This window comes from Bubalus bubalis, chromosome 2, assembly GCF_019923935.1.
Source record: "Bubalus bubalis isolate 160015118507 breed Murrah chromosome 2, NDDB_SH_1, whole genome shotgun sequence".
In the NCBI taxonomy this organism is placed as follows: domain Eukaryota; kingdom Metazoa; phylum Chordata; class Mammalia; order Artiodactyla; family Bovidae; genus Bubalus; species Bubalus bubalis.
The window spans coordinates 104,507,147-104,527,137 of NC_059158.1; the positions used below are offsets into that span (position 1 = coordinate 104,507,147).

Genomic DNA, 19,991 nt, shown 5'->3' on the forward strand with positions numbered 1-19,991 from the left:
CGGTAGCAGGGAAGAAGTCCAGTATGTGCGGGGACCCTGAGGCTCCAGCAGGCAGGGGAGAGGAACGGGGACCAGGAGGGAAGGGATTGGCAAGAAACTGCAAACTGAGGCTGACCTAGTGAGCAGCGAAGATCTTCTAGAAAGAAAAGGCATGAGAGCTTACAACCAGACTAGGGGTTGAGTAAAGAGTACTAAAAATCTTAAGGGGAAGACAGGGGTGCGGACCAGTGATGGGAAAGGTGGGGAGGTGGGCGGCAAAGCGAGGTCCTCGGGCAGTGAACAGGTAAAAAGCGGTGCGGGGGTCGAGAGCCCACACGTGGTAATCTCCAGAGGGCGGGAGCGGCCGCTGAGTCAGGGACGGGCAGCGTCCCGGCAGCGCAGGAGGCGGAGTCTTGAGCGCGTGGGCGGACCCAGTGGGCGGGGCATGCGCCTGACGCGCCCCGAGGCCGCTGCGGCCGCGGGCCGGGCGGGGCGGTGGCGGCGGCGGCTGCGGCCGCGGGGGAGGGGCCCGGCGTCAGCGCGTCGCCGGCTGGGCCGCGCCGGTGGCCAGGAGGGAGAGACTAGGAGGAGGAGGAGGAGGTGAGTAGGCTCCGGGCTGGGGAGCCGCGCGGGCCGGCGGGGAGGCGGGGAGCGCAGCCCCTCCCCTCCGCTCCAAGGCGCCCGCCTCGCGGGGCCGCGCGGCTCGGAGTTCCCAGAGGGGTTTTGGCGGCGGCCGCGGCGCAGGGAGCCGGGGGAGGGGTGGGGGGGCGGAGCTGAGGGCCGCGCGGGCGGTGTGCTTCCCGGGCGCACGCGCTGCGCTGGCGGTGTCGCGGTCCGCCGCGCGCCCTGAGCCGGGCAGCCTGGCTGCTGCGTCTCAGTCCTGCTGCACACTGGCCATTTTCTGACTCCCTTTTCTTGGGTTCTGCGTTTTTTGCGGGCCGGCTTCCCGCAGCTCGGCGCGCCGCTGCCGCCTCTTCGCTCTGCCGCGGGAGTGGGTGGGGGCGCGTCGCCTTCTGGCTGGGAGGAGGCCAGGTTCCCGGGCTCGGCCGTAGGGCCCTCCTCGCCGATCTTGAGACTGCCGGGCCGGTGGTCCTTCGCGCCGCGCGCCCGCAGGCCTGCCTGAAGGACCCTTTGCGTCTGGCCCAATTATCGCCCTCACTTTCCTGACCTCAGGAGCCCCTTACTTAGTCTGCAGAGACTTAAGACCTCACTCACTCTGCGCACCCCCGCCACTTCTCTCCTATGAGGATCCAGCATACACTTTGTTTTAATCGGGATCCAGGCAGTTTGTACTGGTGGAAATGTCCTCGAAATTAATCCTGTAAATCCAGATACGTACCCAACAGCGAAGTTGCAGTACTATAGTAATTTAACCTTTAGTTTCGGGCGAGGTTTTTTTTTCCCCTCTCCTCTCTGGCGAAGGCAACTTTATAGTCTTCTGAGAACTGTACTGCATTAGATTATCTTCGAGATAATTCTTAAGTTAGCGCCTGGAGGCAGTGTGATGGGAGGTTCAAAGAGAAGGCTATGCACTTTTTCCTCCACCGTATCACAGTTTGAAGTGGAAAACGTGCGTTGACGGTGATTTTCCACATGAGGTGGGTTGCAGAGTGCAGCCCCCGTGAGCCGTGGCTCACCTTGGTTCCTGGGTGCTACCCCTGAAGTTGATTTTAAAGTTCAACAGAATGGTCAGGTAAAGGAGCTGCTGCAAAGAAATCCAGTATAATTCAATAGAGCCATTTTATTGGATTCTATTAACCTGTTTAACCTTAAACTAAAGCATGGCGGGAGTTTCATGTAGGAGCTCACATACAAAGTGCAATACTGAATTTTAATTGGTGCGTTCCAGGTTTGGTGTGGAATAGTCTCCTCAGCTCGCACTGCCTTTCATTATGCATTTTCCTTAGGATCTTGTTTTAAAGAAGCAGTTTTAGTATAGAGGGTGGGAGGAGTACCCTTTGAATCATGAAACTTTCTTTGACGAACTTGAAAACTGGATAGGTAAAATCTGAACCTTGATACTAAGATAAGGTAGGAAACTGATGTTTATAGCATTACCACTTTGAGCAGTTAAGGCTTCTTTACTCTTATTTTGAAACCATGTTGACGTCTTAATTTCACGGACTGCAGAGGTACAGAATTTTCTGTTTGTGAGGAACTTTAGCAGCTGATTATTAGTTAGTTATTATTAATTTAATCCAGCGTCATTATTTTGCAGAGAGAAAGTAATCCAGATTCCCTGAAGAGATTTAACATGAACTAAAGAGAACTAGTTGATTTAACTGAACACTTAAGTAGATACTTTAGACCTCCCCAATGGATATTTTTGTACCAAAATTTGTTTTGATTTTGATGTCTTAAAAGCCAAAAAATTACTAACTTTTAATTTTTTCCCCATATTTTGGGTATAGGCCTTAGTCTGTGATTTGGACTCATTAGATACAAATTATATTTAAGGAGAGTTTACATTTTACCAATTGAAATAGTAATTTCCAGTTTGTTTGAATTTAGTAACTATTTTCATTTCAAGAATGTTCATTCATATTCTTGATTCAGGTAGTCTGTGTCAATTCCAGGAGATTGGCATTCCGAGAATCCTAGAGTTATGATGTATGTAAACTTGATATAATAAAGAAGGTCTGTACGCATGTAGTCCTTGAATTCCAGCATCCTCAGCATCCCTTTTCTTAGTGGTCCTCAACGCAGAAGTCTGGAAGTTCTTACTGGCCTGGGGTGAATTTGCATCTCCCACTCCAGTGTTTACTGCAGGCATTTAGTAGAGACTTTTTGGCTTGTGTGCACTTTCCCTGGTGGGGGCTTCCTGTAAGATGGACTGTGTTTTATTCATCTGTGTATGCTTCATGTCAAGTGTAGTGGGTCCTTTGTAAATGCTTGTGGTTTTGTTGGGCTTAATCAAACTTAAGAAGGTAGCAGAGTGTCTGGAAGTCATGAATGATGATATTATAAACTTGAAATATCTCATTTCCGTTTTTGTGTTGAATCAGATACTCTGTTAGGCTTAATTCCAATACTGAAAGAGGTAGCATGTATCTAATAATATTTTAGAAAATTTGAGGAAAAAGCTTAACATTGAGAATTTTATTCTTAAATATACGTTATCCACTGTGAAATTGGGGAAACACAGTGTTACTTAAACTTTCTGATAGGACACCACTTAGAGCTAAAATAATGCAGTTTTTCTACTGGAGCAAAGTTTGAAAATTGTGAATGAATGATCCTGATTGTTACCATAGGCCACATTTTAAGGCCACCTTCGTTTCACTTTATAAAGATATATTTTTCAGTATATAGACTCCTGGAAGCAACATGACTTTCAGAGTTCAGACTGCCTTTACAAGCTGTCTTTAAATGATACTTTAAACAGTTTTTGGCTGATGTGATGTGCTTCATGATGGATATACTGAAAAAATAAAGCAAAAACCCCAAACAAAAACACCAGGACCCCACTATATTTTCTTTTTCTCTTAGACTTATATTTTCTTTCTTTAATAGATTATTATAATGTTTTGTTTATTTAAAAAAAAATGAGGAAAATTTTCAAGCGTTTCTTTTGGAAAGTACCACCATTTGAATAGCCTTGGCAAATAATGTTTGGGCAAATGCAAGGCTGTTTCCATAGTGTTATTTCTGTTTGAATATGTTGAGTTATATAAATAATAGTCTTCACAGGGACATCATCTTTGGACTACATGCACTTTTTTCCTCTCTCCTGACACTGTTACTAAAAACAGTTGTATAGTAGAGTGTATGTATGTGTTGTGTATGTGTTAGTCGCTCAAGTCGTGTCTGACTCTTTGCGACCCCATGAACTCCTCTGTCCATGGAATTCTCCAGGCAAGAATACTAGAATGGGTTGCCATTTCCTCCTCCAGTAGTAGAGTATGATGGTGCTTAATTTATAGGGAGCAAATAATTCCTCTTCTATCATTGCTGGTTCCTATGTCAGAACCAGGCTACCTGGCCTGTCCATTCCTCGTTCTGTCTTTTCTACCCAGTTTTTGAACTGATTTTTAAGACTGAAAATACCTTAAGATCCTCAGCCCCTTCAGGAAGTGAAATCTGGAATTATTCCAGTGCCCTGAGCATCCATTGCTTACTGAGATATGATGTCTTCTTACATCCTTTGCACATACTCAGTTTGACTATGAGATTCTCATTTTGAAAAACGCTTTAACTCATGAGGAATTTTGAAACATATGCCATAAACATCTTGGGGAAGTATATGTAAAGCATGTAGACTATAAATATAGATTTAGATGGAGTTAGGTTATAGAATCAGACAATTGGTAAGAATTAGTAAGAATGTCTAGTCCTTTTCTCCCACTCTTGAAGGTCACACTTAAGGCTTTTAGATTTAAGAATATAATTGTGAGTATTTATTTTTAAAAGTAAAGCAATTCCACAGTCTTTCCTTGCTATTGAATAGTCCATAGAGTTGATGTGTTTCTTGTATTATTCTTTTGTGTAGTTCATATCCTCTGCGGACCTGAACCTTGTCTTGAGCCTGCTCAAGAACTCTCCTGCTTGACCGTCTCTGTCTCCTTGCTGTCCTCTCTTCCCTTGGAACTGGGGCCTGGTCTTATCCATGGTGGATGGTTGGGGTCCTGCTTCAACCGTGACAGAGCTAGCAGAGTCAGAATGCTTTGATTCTACTTCTTAGGCTCACACGCACCGTATTGACTTGTCAGATACTGAGAACAGGACAGCTGAGAGCTGGGCTGTTTGGCTGCTATAATTTTAGCTTTTTTGAGGGTCAGCTTTTCATTTGCATCTGATACTAGAACACCCTGGTCACATACTCATTACTTCCTGACTGTTCTGCTCTTGGTTCTCTGCCTTCTTAGCTGAGTTAGTTACTGGTTTATTTTTATCAGATTTTAGTGGTAACTAATTCTTTTCAAGTGTTTGATTTTCTACCCAGATCTTCTTGCAGTTTTGAGCTTTCATTTGACCAAGTATCTGTTAGTCCACCAAGTTTCCCATAGTGTGTTTTTTCATTATCTTTCTTTCCTTCTAGACTCTATATTCCTCGAGTGTTGGGACTGAATTTGTGCTGTTCCTGACAGTGTCCTCAACACTTACTGCAGTGCCTGACACATAGCAGGTGATAGACAATATACAAATATCGATTGGATGTAATCAACAGTAAGTCTGTTATCAGTATTGGAAACCAGTGTTCATATAGAAATTGAGAATTCTTATAAGAAGTTCAGACATTTCATTGCCATCATTAGTACCAGAGAGTCTGTGTATTTTAAATTATAAGCATATCCACGTACAAAATTAGTCACAGTCATCTGGCAGGACATTTATTTAAGGAGGAAAAGCATATAGTTTTTACTATGTATTGTTAGGTGTTGCTCACTTAGAGTTTTCTTGAGTTTGATTAAATGTATATATTTTATATTTCTTACAAATAGAAGTTTTATGGCACTATAAAGAAGTGAATTTAATGGCCCTATTTTTGTTCATTAGTAATTATATACTGTAGAGTAAATTCTCATTAAAAGGCCCTTAAATGCCTGCTCATAAAAAAGAGAGACCTCTTTGATTTTGTTCTCCGTACAATCCCAGTTATTGTATTGAGGCAAGTCATCAAACTCTTTAGTAGTCTAAAACCTTTAATATGGTTTCAGAACAGTAGTCATGTATTGAGTATCCAAATTACCATGTCTGTAACAAGTAATGCAGACACTTATTAAAAAGGTAATGACCATAACTTTTCTTGTAGAATTTCTTGTGCTAATTTTTTAAAGAGGAGTTTTGAACTAAATTTCCCGTGAAGGCCAAAATCTCATACTTTTAATGATGGTGAAGTATATGTGTAGTGTAGAGAGGAGGGGGTGGTAATTTTTGTAGTGGTATTTTTAAGTGGACAGTTTACTAATTATGTTGAGGTAAACACTTTACAACTCTTAAGAAGAAAACTTCAATTATCTGAATGAAATGAGGTACATGAAATTAATTCAGATAAGTGAGGGAATCCTTAGTGTAAATGATGCATGTCAAGGGACATGACCTCAATCTTGATTTTTTTTTTTTTTCTATATATCTGTCAGCTGGTTTTACATTACTAGATTCTGATTCTTTTTGGTCATGCTGGGAATCATTGATGGAGGAGGTAAGGTTTGCTCTGTAATTTTTTTTTATCTTTGCCACAGAGGGAATCCAGAATATGGTATTCTGTGACAAGTGTAATTGCTCATCTCTTGCCTGTAATGCCTGCCCTTTTAGGTGGTACACCACAGCCTTCCATTTTGTCACCTTCCTGTCAAATGTCAAGTGTGTGTGCGGACTCCTTGAGAATACAATGGGCTTGAAATTAAAGCCACATTCCTCTGTCCAAGCTCAAGATGTTTATATTTCTGCAAGTTCTTACAACAAGTTGTGAAGGTGAATTGAGCTGGATAAACCTTGATTCTATTCCTTTCCGCCTTGGGGTTTAATATTAAGCAACAGTTTGTACTGTAAGCCCTTGAAATAGAAACAAACATTGGGCCATAACCCTTGACTTTTGCAAATTATAACTTGAAATTAAAATTTTTCTGATTGATTAGAGTTTTATTGTCTTAGGGTAATGATTTCTGCTGCTGTTTACTGAGGTTTGCAGCATTCCTGGGTTCCTGGCATCTGAAAGTTGTTGTGCAATCTGTAGGTAGCCTGTGGCTCTCCTCTAGGCCATTTTTTGTTGTTTTGTTTTTAAACAGAGGTAGGCTTATTTTAGCCACAGAGATGTGTGCTATCTGACACCTCTGTAACTGAATTTTATTTCTTTCTTCAACATTACTGTAACTGAATTTTATTCCTGTCTTCAACATTACCTATAGATGCTTTACTGAAATCACCTTAGAACATGGCTTTTTATTTTCAGCATGCACCAGCTTCCTTTTCATCTCTTGATCTTTGAGATGCAAGATGATTCATATGTTGATTGCCTTGGTTAGAGTTGTTATGATATCAGCAAGCTCTGTATACAGACCTTGTGAACAATTCCTACGTCATTGCCTTCTTTAATATATGCAGGCCATGTAATTGAAGAGTTTAGGCTTCAGGGTCAGTCCAGACTGATTTTGACTGTACCATTTGTGAACAACATGTCTTTGGGGGAAGTTAGTTACTTCTCTGGGTTTCAGGTTTTTCATCTGTAATACTGAAATATCAGCTGAGTGTATTGAGTATTTTTTTTTTTAATAAGAGAAAGCTTATCAGTATTGATTCATTGTCCTGTTCACAGCTAAGTGTCTAATAATGTGAATTAGTGAACTATTATCTGGATCATATACTATTTTAAAGGGAAGTAGACTTTGTTCTTGGAGAAGGCAGTGGCACCCCACTCCAGTACTCTTGCCTGGAAAATCCCATGGACTGAGGAGCCTGGTAGGCTGCAGACCATGGGGTCGCGAAGAGTCAGACACGACTGAGCGACTTCACTTTCACTTTTCCCTTTCATGCATTGGAGAAGGAAATGGCAGCCCACTCCAGTGTTCTTGCCTGGAGAATCCCAGGGACAGGGGAGCCTGGTGGGCCGCCGTCTATGGGGTCGCACAGAGTCGGACACGACTGAAGCGACTTAGCAGCAGCAGCAGCAGCAGCAGCAGACTTTGTTCTAGTTTATGACAGAAATAGTCAATTAGCAAGAATTATTACAAATAGAGGCCTTGCTCAGTTGTCTTGTTTAAAACTATGTAAGACTTTTGTAATCATCAGTCTATTTATATGCAAAGGATATGTTGATAATTGGTATAGGAAAGCAGAATGTGTACTGTACTCTTAGGAGTGAGACAGACTTGGATTTAAATATAGATGATCTAACAGTTGGGTCACCTTGGGCAGGATACTTTACTTTTTTGATTACAAGTTTCATCTGTAAAATGGTATTAAAGTATAAAGAGTTAAGGGAAAGGGGATGTTAATAAAAAGGTTGTTAAGACTAATATGAGGTAGGCAAAATACTTAAAGTAAAAGTGAAAGCTGCTTCAGTTCAGTTCAGTCACTCAGTTGTTTCCGACTCTTTGCGACCCCATGAATCGCAGCACGCCAGGCCTCCCTGTCCATCACCAACTCCCGGAGTTCACTCAAACTCATGTGCATGGAGCCGGTGATGCCATCCAGCCATCTCATCCTCTGTCGTCCCCTTCTCCTCCTGCCTGCAGTCCCTCCCAGCATCAGGGTCTTTTCCAATGAGTCAACTCTTCACATGAGGTGGCCAAAGTATTGGAGTTAAAGCCGCTTAGTCGTGTCCAGCTCTGTGACCCCATGGACTTTACAGCCATGGAATTCTCCAGGCCAGAATACTGGAATGGGTAGCCTTTCCCTTCTCCAGGGGATCTTCCCAGCATTACAGGTGTATTCTTTACCAGCTGAGCCACAGGTAAAGCCAGAATCCATACTTACTGGTAATTATTGACACTTTGGAAGTGTGGCGTTAGTTTTCTGCACTTCAGGCTTCCTCATCTGTGACATGAAGGTCAGAGAATAGATAGAGTTACGAGGATTAAATGACATAATACCTGTCAGAGGTCATTACATGTTAATCACTACGGTTATTTATATTATTATTTCACTTTCAGAACAAATTGGACCAACTTTGAGTTAAAAGGAAATAATTCATACAGGTATTTAGTGTATTTTTTATGTTGGAGGGCATTTACTGTAGATTTGAAGATGGCAAGTTATCGTTCATTAGCTTTCAGTGTTTTCTTAAGACAGCAGTAGTCCACAAGTTGTGGTATGTAAGCCTGTTGGTGAGTCACTGGGACCCTTTCAAGGGGATCCATTAGGTTAAAATTATCTTTATGGTAATACTAACATTGTCCTTTTCCACTGTTTTTACATTTGCTCTGCTGATACTAGTAGTAGTAGGTAAGTAGGTAAAATCAGTTCAGTTCAGTTTAGTTCAGTCGCTCAGTCATATCCGACTCTTTGCGACCCCATGAATTGCAGCACGCCAGGCCTCCCTGTCCATCACCAACTCCCGGAGTTCACTTAGTAGGTAAATAGTAAATAGTAGTAGGTAAAACTGAATATCTTAGTAGATATTAAATGTCAGTGGCACCAGACTCTACTAGTAATCATCATATTCTTCACTGCTATCCATTCATGGTTTAAAAAAAAAACAAAAAACCCAAAACAAAAACTCAAAAAAGCCAATTTTACTTGAATGTCCTTAATGAAGCAGTAAAAATTATTAGTTTTATTAAATTTTGATCCTTGAATGCATTGTTTTAATATTCTATATATGATGTTTGAGTATTTTATATATGTTTGATATTTCATATGTGATGGTTTTATATTCTCTGTCTATATATGATGAGATAGGAAATACGCAAAAGGCACTTCTGCTGTATATCCAGAGTATTTTATCTCAAGGAAAACCCTTAAGTATTCTTCTGAGTTGCAAGCTGAATTAGCCATATTTTACATGAAATATCATTTTTGCTTGAAAGATCGAATACCAGACAAACCATGATTATTTAGACTTAGATATCTGGCACTCATTTTCTTGAAAATGAATAATGTGATCTTTTGTTCACGTCAGGGAAAAACAATCGACAATATTTGTTGCTGATGATAAAATTTTAACTTTCTAGGGAAAATTAAAATTTTGGAAATCTTACATCAGCTGCTGTGTTCTTGTCAGCTTCTCAGTACTTAAAGAGTTTTGCAGTGGGATGGGTGGTGATGTTATGAATGTGAATTTTTGCTGTGGTGTTATGTCAGGATCGTCAATGTTTATATAACTCAATGGACATGAACTTGGGCAAAATTCAGGCGAATGTGAGGGACAGGGAGGCCTGGTGTGCTGTAGTCCATGGGCTCACAAAGAATTGGACATGACTGGGTGACTGAACAACAATAATTCAATGAAACAATATTTTCAAAGTGATCAATATTCCAAATTTATGGTAAAAGACCCTTACAGAAAGCATGTAACAGAATACAGAAAGTTTATGTGATATTCAATTTCATATTACAGCTAGCCCACAAGCTCTTCTACTTGTCAAGTTTTGGTGTAGTATCAAAGAACATCCATAATTCTCAAAAATGATATTAATAATACTATATACTTCCTTTTTTCTCACTGCATACTTGTGTGGGGCTGTTTTCATGTAGTTCAGTCAAAGCAGGTATCACAACAGATTGTATGTAGAAGCAGATAAGAGAATCCAGCTGTCCTCTGTTAGGTTAAACATGAAATAAATTTGCTAAAGTTGTAAAGGTATGTCATTTTTAATGCCAAAGTTTTTTTGTATAGTAATTTTTCAAAAGTATATTCTCATATTAACATGTCATTAAAATTTTAAAATGAATCACTCAGAGGAAAGCAGAGCATATTTTTGTACAAAACTGGAACTTAATCATTGTCTTACACATTCTAGAAATGGAAAATAATTTGTTTCATTCAACAGATATTTGTAGAGTGTATATGAATAAGCAGTTTCCACTCTGTAGGAACTCAGCCTTGATAGAGAGATGAAATAGATGTCTGCATTTTCAGATACTAAGCAGTTCACTGAAAAAGTGCTTTAATAAAATATTTACTTAATATTGCATTTTTTTAACTAAAAGAAAAGTAAACTCTAAATGCTATTTTATTACCTGATTTTCTTCCCATTAACACTGTAGAGCAACCCTTTTTTTTTCTTGTTAATATTTACATATCTATGATTTCATTTTATAATAATGAAAAATTGGAAACAGCCTGTGTCCATGGATGGGAGAATCAGCTTAATTGTGTGGTATCTCATATATAAATTTTTAAATTATAAGTCAAGCTTAAAAAATTTAAGATGAATCAGTAGTTAAAATTTTCTCCTTTAATTCTTAATATAGTAAATACTGATAATTATAACATATTAAGAAAAATAACTCTTGGAGTCCTCAGTTTTCAGTAGTGCACAGAGGCCTGATGCTAGGAAGTTTGAGAACTGTTTAAGGAAATTAGGGTAGATTCATCAAGTGAAAGTTCTAAAGTTGTAATATTTTGCATATTCCTTTGGAATATGGACTACTTACCTCTAGTTTCTTTTTCTAGTTGTAAGGATATGTCACTAGTTGGCGTTCTGTGTCATTCTCCAAGCAGGCAGAAGTTTCCTGTGTGTGTTTTTAAAAAAGATTTTCATTTTTATTTAAGATTGATGCTACCTAGATTGTTGCTACTCAGAATTGAGATAATGGTTAATGGTGACTCCATCAGTGTATTCAGTCTTGACACCACTCTTTTGGTTGTGAGCTATTCATGCAGTTTTAAGAGCTGTTCACCATGGCAGGTTTCTTCAGGATTGCAGTGAAATCCCCTTTCCTAAAAATAAACTGCCATTTTCTCTGAAGTCTTCACTCTAGGCTAATTTGTCTGCTATCAAGTCTTCCTGATACTTCATAGCTAGTTTTTAGATGGTCAGTCCACAGCTTATGAATGTGTTTGTGAATTAGTTAATTGCAACAATATAATATGCATTAGAGATGGGTTCTATAGTGCCATTAATACTATGGGCATAGCCTTGTTTTGGATTATTAACATCTTTCTGTAGGGAATTATATTCTGACTCCTGGAAGTCTAGCCAAAATCATTACTTCATTGCAGTCCCAGTGGCAAGAGGCCCCCTTTTTTTGCTTGTAATAGAAATAGCAATGCTAAAGCTTTTTTTAAAATAATGTTAATTTTTATTGGAGTACAGTTGCTTTACAGTGTTTTAGGTAAGGCTTTAAGATAAGCAAGAGAGGCATTATGAAGCAGTACTTGAGATGCAGGTATCCTTCGGAACCCAGGTGTGTAGAAAGGGTGGTGAGTAACTCTCAGATGAAGCAGGTATAGAAACTTTGGGCCAACCAGCAATGGTGGAGGGAAAAAGAGAAGGGATGTTCTGGATGCTGCTTGGGAGTGATACTAATAGATACCTTTTTGTGCCAGTTCCTAAAATAAGGGATGGGTAGTCCTAGGTTGGGAGATCCACCTGTATAGAGTCTTTTTGTTGTGTTATACTCCTGGGTTTGGTTATTGTATGAACTGAGCTCAAGAGGTAGAATGACAAGCCCGTTGGTAAGGTTGAAGTCATAGATTTATAGGCCAGAGGTTTGAATGTAGAAGGAAATTGATGAACTCCACGGGCATTCATGATCAGGAAGAAGAATGGAACCCAGGAGGGTGAAGAAGTATGCAAAATGTTCACATGTAACAAATTCATGTTACATGTGGCTGCTAGGGCAGGGGTAGAACTGGTAATTGGCTGGCAGATCAAAGAATGCTGTGACTCAGACTACTACCTTAGAGTCTCTGGTAGGAAATACAGACTTTTTAAGAGTGGTGTCCATAGGGAGCCTATTATGGGAATGGTGGATATATGGCAAAAATGTAGAACCAGGAAACATGGGGATACAGACAAGGACAACTTTGGAGAACTAGAATTTGACCTGAAGTTGAGCTTGTCTTCTTCCTGCCCAAGGGCCTTGTCGGGCCTTTGTATAGAGGCAAGACTGGGCCAAAGTGGGGAGCAGAGTGACCATAGTTAGCTCTCTGCACTGGAATGATAGACCTACCAAAGAAATACTTGTTAAACCAATGGATGGAAGTAAGGCAAAGACACTAGATTCATATTACCTACCCACTAAATATTCTCTAGGCCAGGGGTCAGCAGACTTCTTTTCAAAGCACCAGGGAGTAAATATTTTAGGATTTATGGTTGATTATGGTCTCTGTTAAGGTGCCATTGTAGTGTGAAAGCAGCTAAAAAAATACATGAATGAATGAGTAGCTGTGTTGCAATGCAGTTTTATTTATGGAGACTAAAATTAGAATTTCATGTAATTTTCACATGTCTCAAAATATTAATCATTAAAAAAATTTTTTTTAAGTCATTAAAAAATATAAAATCCATTCTTAGATCATGACTATGTAAGAACAGGCAGTGGGCTAAATGTTGGGCCATGGGCTCTGGTTTGCTGATCTCTGTTTTAGGCAAATAAATGACTGTCAGTTGTAATACAGAAAGCTTATTAGCATTACTGAAATAGATGTTCTCCAGGACAATGCTGTTGGTGACACTGTCTTGTTTTATAGGTGGCACTGATGATAAAAATCTGTTCAAGAATTTAGATGTGACATCTGCATCAGGTTCAGATCTCTCAGCTATAAGACAAACTGGATACTTCGTAAAGATTTTCATCTGTTATGCACAGAGAGCCAAAATCCATTACTGAAATTGTCTGGGTGAACTGCCTGCTGGGTCCAGTGATGCACTAGTAGACAAAGAAGTTGAAAAAGAAGGCTGGACTATTTGGATTACTGGCAGAATGTGACACCAATATGGCATCAAGCCCTGCTGTGATTCCAAGGACTTCATGACTGAATAAAGATTTTTTTTTTTGAGTGGGGGTGGTTGAAGTAAATTTGGTCTTTTACTTGGGGAATGTGTAATATATTATCATTCCATAATGGTATATGGTAATTGCTTTGGTAATCAAACCTTAAAGATCCTATTTATGGAAATTAATATAGTTATCACCTTTTAGTATTGGGCTTTCTTACACTAAGGGAAATAATCTAAAGAGAGGTATCTCTTAGCTTAACATCTTTTTTAGCTTAACCTGAAAAACATCTTAAGCATCTCTTTTAGCTTGAACTAAAAAGGTCAAAATAAGGACTGTGATTTCATGTGGAAGTTTTTGTTTGGGGAATTTTTGAAATTTTGCTCTCTCCTAGAGCATGTAAATATGCTTCTGTTTGCTACTGTAACCAGAATTTTTTAGGAAAATATCCTTTTGTGTAGGCTGTTGAACTCAATAGTAAGTAGGAAATCATGCTGTACAGTATTAATGTGCATAGAACATAATATTATAAATTAATACTAACAGCTAACTAATAATAAATTAATGTCTTCAGACCTGTTAACTAAATTCACTTAAAATGATTTAATGAGCATGTGTGAACTGGAAATAAACCTATGTATTTTCTAGAACTATTGAATCACAGGAAAACTGGAGCATCAAAGTTCTCTCTGAACCAAAATCAGTATTTTATTTGGTTAGAATCCATGTGTTTGGTATTCATTTGTTTATATCAGTTACCAAAACATAGCTCAGTATTCTTGGGCTTCCCTTGTGTGTCAGCTGGTAAAGAATCTGCCTGCAATGTAGGAGACCTGGGTTTGATCCCTGTGTTGGGAAGATCCCCTGGAGAAGGGAAAGGCTATCCACGCCAGTATTCTGGCCTGGAGAATTCCACACACTGTATAGTCCATGGGGTCGCAATGAGTCGGACACGACTGAGTGACTTGCACTTCATAGAAGATTTGAAAGCAGTGCTGAGAAATGAAGTGGGTGGATTCTCTTAAAGTCAAATCCCATTTTTTCCCTCAGTGAGTCTTCAACATTTTTTTTTTTTCCATCTAGCATTCAACGAAAATCCTGGCAGTCCAGGATACAAAACATAGATTACATTTTGTGTCATTCATCTACAGAGAAAAATTTTCTCATGACTTAATGAAACCTCTATTTAAGGTCTATACCATTCAGTTTGTCAGTGAGACACTGCTGCTACTGCACATTTTTGGTCAGAGTGCATTGCAGCCAACATAGCCATCCTGCTAGGAAAAAAAAAAATCCGCGGATTGCTGAATAGTGGAAGTTACAGACATCTAATTTACAAGTCAGATTAGCGATCAGAGTCATGCGATAGCTTTATGTGGAGTTGATTTCATTTCATGGATTTTAAGCTATTTTTTCACGGAAGCAATGCCTATAACTCAGAGACAGGTGTGTTGTAGCATTTGAAAGCCTTAAACTTTTGAATCTTTAATGAAAGGAATGTTCTTACAGATATTCAAATCCTAAAACTCAGGGATTTTGAAATAAGATGCTGTGTCATTCATTTATTGTGCCATAATTGAACTCGCCTGCAGATTTTATTTTGGATCATTGTGATTAATATTTGGAAAACTTTCCCATTTTCAAATACAAGGCAGTTTAGGGAAGAGTGTAATTGTGTGTGTGTGTGTGTGTGTTTAAATAAAGCAGCAAAATACTTACTTTATAAAGAAGTTATATTTAATAAGAAATATGTGAATTTAACATTGGTAGACCAAATTGGGAATTCTATTGTTGTCTCCTGGAAACCTTCCACAATGAGGAGTAGACAATAAATAGATCCCTTTGTAGATTGCAGTTACTATGTTTTTCTAAAGTAAACTTTTTTCAAAATATACAGGAGAATTCATAGCTATAGCTTGATGTGTGTGTGTGTGCCCAGTCGTGTCTGACTCTTTGCGACCCCATGGACTATAGCCCACGAGGCTCCTCTGTCCATGTTTTTCAGGCAGCAATACAGGAGTGGGTTGCTGTGTCCTCCTCCAGAATATTTTCCCAACACAGGGATCGAACACATAGCTTGATGTGTGTATATGTTCAGTTGCTAAGTCATGTCTAACTGTTTGTGATGCCATGGACTGTAACCTGCCACCCTCCTCTGTCCATGGAATTTTCCAGGCAGAAATAATGGAGTGAGTTACTATTTCCTCCTCCAGGTGATCTTCCTGAACCAGGGATCGAACCCACAACTCTTGCATCTCATGTATTGGCAGGCAGATTCTTTATTGCTGAGCCAGCTGGGAAACCATATAGTTTGATAGGTTACAGTTACTCTTATTTCACCTGTACTTATTGAAATAGAGAAGACATCTCATAGAAGTGAGTATTTAGTTCATTGCAGAAAGGAAGTGCTATTTATTGGGCTTTGAGAACAATTGCAGACAAGAATCTGTGTTCATTTTTAGATGGTTCTTAGGCCAATAAGCCACAGTTAGAACCAGACATGGAACAACAGACTGGTTCCAAATCGGGAAAGGAGTATGTCAAGGCTGTATATTGTCACCCTGCTTATTTAACTTCTATGCAGAGTACATCATGAGAAACGCTGGGCTGGAAGAAACACAAGCTGGAATCAAGATTGCCGGGAGAAATATCAATAACCTTAGATATGCAGATGACACCACCCTTTTGGCAGAAAGCAAAGAAGAGCTAAAGAGCCTCTTGATGAAAGAGGAGAGTAAAAAAGTTGGCTTAAAACTCAACATTCAGAAAATGAAGATCATGGCATCTGGTCCCATCACTTCATGGCAAATAGATGGGGAAACAGCGGCTGACTATATTTTTGGGCTCCAAGATCACTGCAGATGGTGATTGCGGCCATGAAATTAAAAGACGCTTACTCCTTGGAAGAAAAGTTATGACCAACCTAGACAGCATATTAAAACGCAGAGACATTACTTTGCCAACAAAGGTCCATCGAGTCAAAGCTATGGTTTTTCCAGTAGTCATGTATGGATATGAGAGTTGGACTATAAAGAAAACTGAGCACCGAAGAATTGATGCTTTTGAACTGTGGTGTTGGAGAAGACTCTTGAGAGTCCCTTGGACAGCAAGGAGATCCAGCTGGTGCACCCCAAAGGAAATGAATGAGTCCTGAATATTCGTTGGAAGGACTGATGTTGAAGCTGAAATTCCAATACTTTGGCTACCTGATGCGAAGAACTGACTCATTGGAAAAGACCCTGATGCTGAGAAAGATTGAAGGCAGGAGGATAAGGGTACGAAAAAGGATGAGATGATTGGATGGCATCACTGACTTGATGGACATGTGTTTGAGTAAACTGCGGGAGTTGGTGATGGACAGGGAGCCCTGGCGTGCTGCAGTCCATGGGTTCGCAAACAGTCGGATACGACTGAGTGACTGAACTGAACTGAACTGAAGCATCCTTATATTCTAAAGAGTAATGTGGGGCTTAGTAAAAGAATAAGATTGTGGCATCCACTCCCCATAACATAAGTGAAATTAGAAAAGGGGTTTTAAAGATGTCATTCAGGGGCTTCTCTTGGAGTCTAGTGGTTAAGAATCTGCCTGCAATGTAGAGGACACTGGTTAGATCCCTGGTCTGGGAATATCCCGCATGACACGCAGCAGCTAGGCATATGGGCCACAACTACTGAAGCCCACACGCTTTAGAGCCTGTGCTGTGTAACAAGCCACTGCAATGAAAGGCCTACACACTGCAAAGCCTGCAACTAGAGAGTGGCCCCGTCCCTGCTCGCAGCAGCTAGAGAAAGCCCGCACCCAGCCACAAAGGCCCAGCACAATCCTGCCCCACAAAGTGTCATTCAAGGGAACAATTGTTAATCTAGAGGAGAGTTGGTTATATAACATTTCCCTGTTTCTTTCACAAAGGCCCTTTTATTTCCAGCCCAGGATTTGGGTATATCTTCCAGAAAGGTAGATTAGTATTTAATTTTTTGTCTGGGTGTTTAATCAGCTTCAGAATCTTGTTTATTGATATTGCAGTAGCACCTTCCGTAGACTTCTTGAGAGATCATGGCATACGTTTCCTAGAGTTCAGGGCCCTTCCTTAACTGACTCATTTCTGGAGGGGAGGAGAATAAGTGGAGCTAGTTAGTTGGCATGTTGAGTGAGAGGGCAGTAGTGGGAAGAGCTGGTGTTTGCATCTAGTGTGGTGAGCAGGCATAAGTTTTTTTGGGTGCCATGGGAAGTAACCAGGCTTGAGGTAATCTTGATGGCTCCTGGGAAGGCGGACTGCTTGCCCTATAAGGGGATTTTGGGTAGAATGGTAAGAGGCCAGCCTTAGAGTGCATCCCCAACACCAGGGAACTATTCAGGGTCGGAGGCTTCTTGAAATTTAAGGCCCCCCTTTTGTGAAGACCTGAAACGTGCTGTCCAAGCTGGGCTTTGAGAATGAGAGGAGATAGCTGTCATAATTACATAAGGATAGCAGATGATCTTACTTCATGGCTATTCAAGTAAGCCCCCATTAAAGTGGGCATGTGGGACACTTGTCCCTCTCCTATCCTTATCTGGCAGAACGAGAAAGTGAAAAAGGAAGTGGAGAAAAGTGAAAGAACCAGTAAGGATTTTGAAAGAAACTGGTTATGTTCTTGCCTGGCTTGGCTGAGGTTAGTATATGGATACTCTGAATAAGATATGAAATTGAAGGTATAAATTAGACTAGATTATATTTTGCAATATTTGAAAATGACTGAGTCGTTTTATTTGGAATGTTACAGAGAGATGGGGAAGTGAGACCCAAAAGCGCATATTTGAAGTGATGAAATTAGAGCATATATCCCACTGAGTTCAGTGTATTTGATTGTTTTCTTGCTTTGATAGGATTTTAATTGAACAAACCTTTAAGTAAGGTACCTACAATTTCATATGTAGGGTACTCAGGTAAGCATTTTAGGTAGATTTTCTGTCCTCAGGGGGTTTCTGTTTTAGTGTAGAGGTAAACTTAATCCATGGCAGAGCGACATGGGTGCTCTGGACCTATAAGTGGCAATGCTCTGGGAATATGGAACTGAAAACTACTGGGGTTCAGGGCAGGCTTTGGAGGAGGCTGAGTTTGGGCTGGGCCTTGAAGGAAGAGGGTGGTAACAGCTGGGAAGAGGGACATACTAGCATGAGGAAATAGTCAAAGGCATGGGATTGGAAATTAATAGATGACTGGGAGAGAAGAATGCTCATCCACACTGAAAATGTTACTATTTTAAAGAACTGGTTTCAATCACCAGTTTGCCATGTTAACAAATTCCAGTTGAGGTTTGATTCTTTTACATGCCATTTTGTATTTCGTTAACATTACACAAAGTATCTTCTGTTATAAGATACAGTGTAGAAATGTTACTCACTTTAGAACTTAGATGGTTATAAGCATAAAAACCAAACTTCTAATCACAAAGTCTATTACTTTCCTTGATTTAAAACAGTAAAATGTAGAGAAGATGATGATTTTTCCATATGATCTTAAGCATTTGGCAGTGCAGTTAGTTTCATAACAAGTGATTGTTTTTTAAAGCCTTCCCAGAATAAGAATGAGTATCTTGATGCTAGTGTCACTTTTAAATAGCTATAGCTCCAGGAATGTGTCTGTTCACGTTGTTATCTTAAATACACACCTTATCTATCCATATTGCTGTACTTCAGATGTGAAAGTAAAAATAAAGGTGTGAAGTGCCTAGCAGACTTGCATGGATTTATGTAAATCAGAAAGCACATGATCCATTAGTACTAAGGCCCTAATGTATTCAGTTCAAGTATGGATTCTTTCCTAAAGTTTTACACACACACACACACACACACACACACCATGATACCCAGTGATTAACTTTGCAAAAAAAAAAAAAAAAAAAAAAAATGAGATTTTTTTTCCTCTGAACTCCAGACACATAATTAATTGTTTTATGATATCTCCATATGCATATTTAAATCTAAAATGTGCAAAAACTGAATTTATCTTTTCACCCAAACTTGTTTCATCTTCAGTCTTTCTCATCTAAGTTAATGACAGTCCCATGCCTCTTACTTAGATCATGAACCTTGAAGTCATCTCTGACTCTTCTCTCTCATATCTACAGCTTATCTGTCTATAATTTATGTTGGATCTTCATCAAAATACATCTAGAATCTGAATCTGACCACCTCTCCCCACATCCACTACTACCTGGTCAGCCTGTTGTCATCTCTTACTTGGATTCTTTTAATAGTCTCCTAACTGGTCTCATGTGAGAGTTGGACTACAAAGAAAGCTGAGTGACGAAGAATTGATGCTTTTGAACTGTGGTGTTGGAGAAGACTCTTGAGAGTCCCTTGGACTGCAAGGAGATCCAACCAGTCTGTCCTAAAGGAAATCAGTCCTGAATATTCACTGGAAGGACTGATGCTGAAGCTGAAACTCCAATACTTTGGCCACCTGATGCGAAGAACTGACTTACGGGAAAAGGCTCTGATGCTGGGAAAGATTGAAAGCAGGACGAGAAGGGGACGACAGAGGATGAGATGGTTGGATGGCATCACTGACTTGATTGACATGAGTTTGAGCAAGCTCCCGGAGATGTTGATGGGCAGGGGAGCCTGGCCTGCTGCAGTCCATGAGGTCACAAAGAGTTGGACGTGACTGAGCTACTGAACTAACTAGGCTCCTAACTTCCTCTTA

At 40.0% G+C, this 19,991-nt stretch overlaps 1 protein-coding gene across 7 annotated transcripts in view; it reads left to right on the forward strand.

The window, feature by feature from the left end:
- The first annotated feature begins 478 nt into the window (after positions 1 to 478).
- GTDC1 (glycosyltransferase like domain containing 1) overlaps positions 479 to 19,991 on the forward strand; it is a 453,460-nt gene continuing 433,947 nt past the window's right edge. For 2 of the 7 annotated variants that reach the window (XM_025276812.3, XM_025276818.3), the window contains exon 1: positions 479 to 579. The gene's annotated coding sequence lies outside the window, so the exon portion shown is untranslated. Of the gene's footprint in view, positions 580 to 5,017; positions 5,146 to 19,991 lie in introns of all 7 variants that reach the window. The other 5 variants (XM_044935732.2, XM_044935731.2, XM_044935737.2 and 2 more) reach the window with 5 other exon arrangements.